The 2,174-nt window shown below is 44.9% G+C and overlaps 1 protein-coding gene and 1 long non-coding RNA gene across 13 annotated transcripts in view; one reads left to right on the top strand and one right to left on the bottom strand.

The window, feature by feature from the left end:
• The window catches only part of pard3ab (par-3 family cell polarity regulator alpha, b), a 229,154-nt gene that overhangs the window by 52,252 nt on the left and 174,728 nt on the right, over positions 1 to 2,174 (top strand). The window lies entirely within an intron of this gene.
• Positions 1 to 2,174, bottom strand: part of LOC117953801 — an 11,827-nt gene that overhangs the window by 9,520 nt on the left and 133 nt on the right. The window contains exon 2 of the long non-coding RNA XR_004658688.1: positions 491 to 495. This is a non-coding gene — a long non-coding RNA (uncharacterized LOC117953801). The remainder of the gene's footprint in view (positions 1 to 490; positions 496 to 2,174) is intronic.

Here is a 2,174-nt window from a genome sequence, read left to right as displayed (position 1 = left end):
GCATTTTCAGAAGATAGCACCATCTCATTTTAGCTGGGATAAGTTCCTAGTATGCTGTACCAATATTAGCTTTGTGCTACCTACAACAGCAATGCTCGCTCATTTAGCACTGGCTCCAGGAGCTTTAAGCATGGCTACTAAATATGGACGGAGCCAAAATAACAGGGGAGAGTTTTTACTGGGGTGTTAAGCTGAAATGGTCGAGCATGGCACCAGTGCTTGTAGGGGCGGGGCCAGACATCCTAAAATTCACCTGGCAACTCTTCCTTTTTCATCAGAGACCGCTGAGAAGTTGGAAGTCAGAGCGGATGCTGGTGGAGCCTACAGGTCTGACTGTTCACTATCATGTGTTAGCATGTCCTAAAAGCACATTTAAGTGCTGTTTTAAGAAAAGTAGTTCCTTCTAATGTTCACCTTTTAATGCTAAGAGCTAACACTATGCTGACTTCTCCAAAAGAGTGAAATCACAGTACAACACCATACAGACCACAGGAGCTCATTTGTGTAATTCTGGGGTGTGAGAGATCCATACCTAAACATTTTTTTTCAAAATGAATAAAAAGGACTATACTGGCAAATGTTTAGTGCTATTTAGACATGAGTGATTACAACTTACAACACATGTCCTTATCCAATCTGCAGAAAGGATGAGAAGAAAGGATAAAAGCTGGCAAACCGGAGCAGATTTCTGGCGGGGCGGGGGAGGGGGGGGGGGTTGTAATTAAAGTAGCCACAGATGTAGTTGAAGCGGGGGTTCATTGGATTTGTATCGGGCTAAGGCGTTCTATCTTAATTGTGGTGGGAAAAGTGTCAGGAGGAGACAAAGACGATGTTTGAGGAGTCAACGGGGGTTTGAGGATTACAGCTGCTCACAACGGTGCGTGTGTGCATGTGTGTGTGGGCTCGTGTGTGTGTGTGTGTGTGTGTGTGTGTGTGTGTGTCAGATAATGAGATTAGGACTCCCTCCCTCTCCTCCTCCCTCTCCTCCTCCCTCTCCTCCCTTTCCTCTTGATGCATCTGTGATTTTCTCAAAAATACAAAGTGTTGCTAAAAAAGTTTAATCTATTTGTGTTTGTCAGGCCATTGAGTAATTGCCTCATCTATTGTTCAGCTGTTGTTAATTCAGACCTAAACAGGATGAAACAAATGAATTCACTGCATACCATCTGTAATGGAGCAATCTGCCCAGATCTAAGGCTGAAGTGCACTTTTAGGATTTGTGCTCATACATCATTTCTCCTCATACTGTATAAAAAGCCGAAGCCATCATGATGCTGAAGAAGAGTTCTTACGATGGACATCTTCTGCCCTCTTGTGGCAGCGTTGTATCAGTGCACAGTGCTGTCATCACTTTGATGCCAGCCGTTCAGCAAGCGTCCCTTCAAATCACTTCACATCACTTCCCATCGACTGTTTCCACGCAATTTGAACTAATCATCATTAAATAGCCTAATGTAAACAGTTGATGCAGTTTTCAAGTTAATTACCGTGGGTGAAACCGACGGATCAACCAGAGTAATTTCCCCATTTCCCCCCAGAGGAGGGCACTTAGAGTCCGCCTGGCATCCCCCAAGCTTGGAACAAGACTTGATTCACAAATGTGGCCTCTTTAGATTTAAAGCCAGCCTCTTTGGCAAGGTGAGGGCCACCTGCAGCCTGTGGACCGCACGGACAGGCAGTGATACTACAGCCCGTGGTCCCGGCTGACGGCTGAGCCAGCCACGGGAGCCGTGGGTCAGTTTATTTTGTTGGTCAGCATCTGGTGCTAAGGATGGAGCGATGAGAGGTGGAGGTCATACATGCACAGTGCAGCCGATGAGTCAGCGTGGCTGCTTAGCAACACTGACGTCCAACGATAACAATAACTAACCAAAGAAACTTTTCCAAACGGTTGCAAAACGCCTCACAGAGGAAACGTTGCCTCAACACTCCCTTAGTGGTCAGTTATGCTTTGCTGTTTAATTTTTAACAGAAAAATTGCCACATTTAGTAAATAATTGTCTTTAGTTCTTTTCTGGATGATCTACCATGCATTGTCAAGACAATGGGCATTCATTCTGGGTCAAGAGATTTCAAAGAGCGCTCAAAGCATTTAAAAAAAAGATAAAGTTTGTAATGGGCTTCATTATTTATTTAAATATGGACAGCTAGGCTAGAGGAGGGGGGGGGGGGGG

This window comes from Etheostoma cragini, chromosome 12, assembly GCF_013103735.1.
Source record: "Etheostoma cragini isolate CJK2018 chromosome 12, CSU_Ecrag_1.0, whole genome shotgun sequence".
In the NCBI taxonomy this organism is placed as follows: Eukaryota; Metazoa; Chordata; class Actinopteri; order Perciformes; family Percidae; genus Etheostoma; species Etheostoma cragini.
Note: the sequence above shows the minus strand (reverse complement) of the source record. Positions and strands in the feature narration are given on the sequence as shown.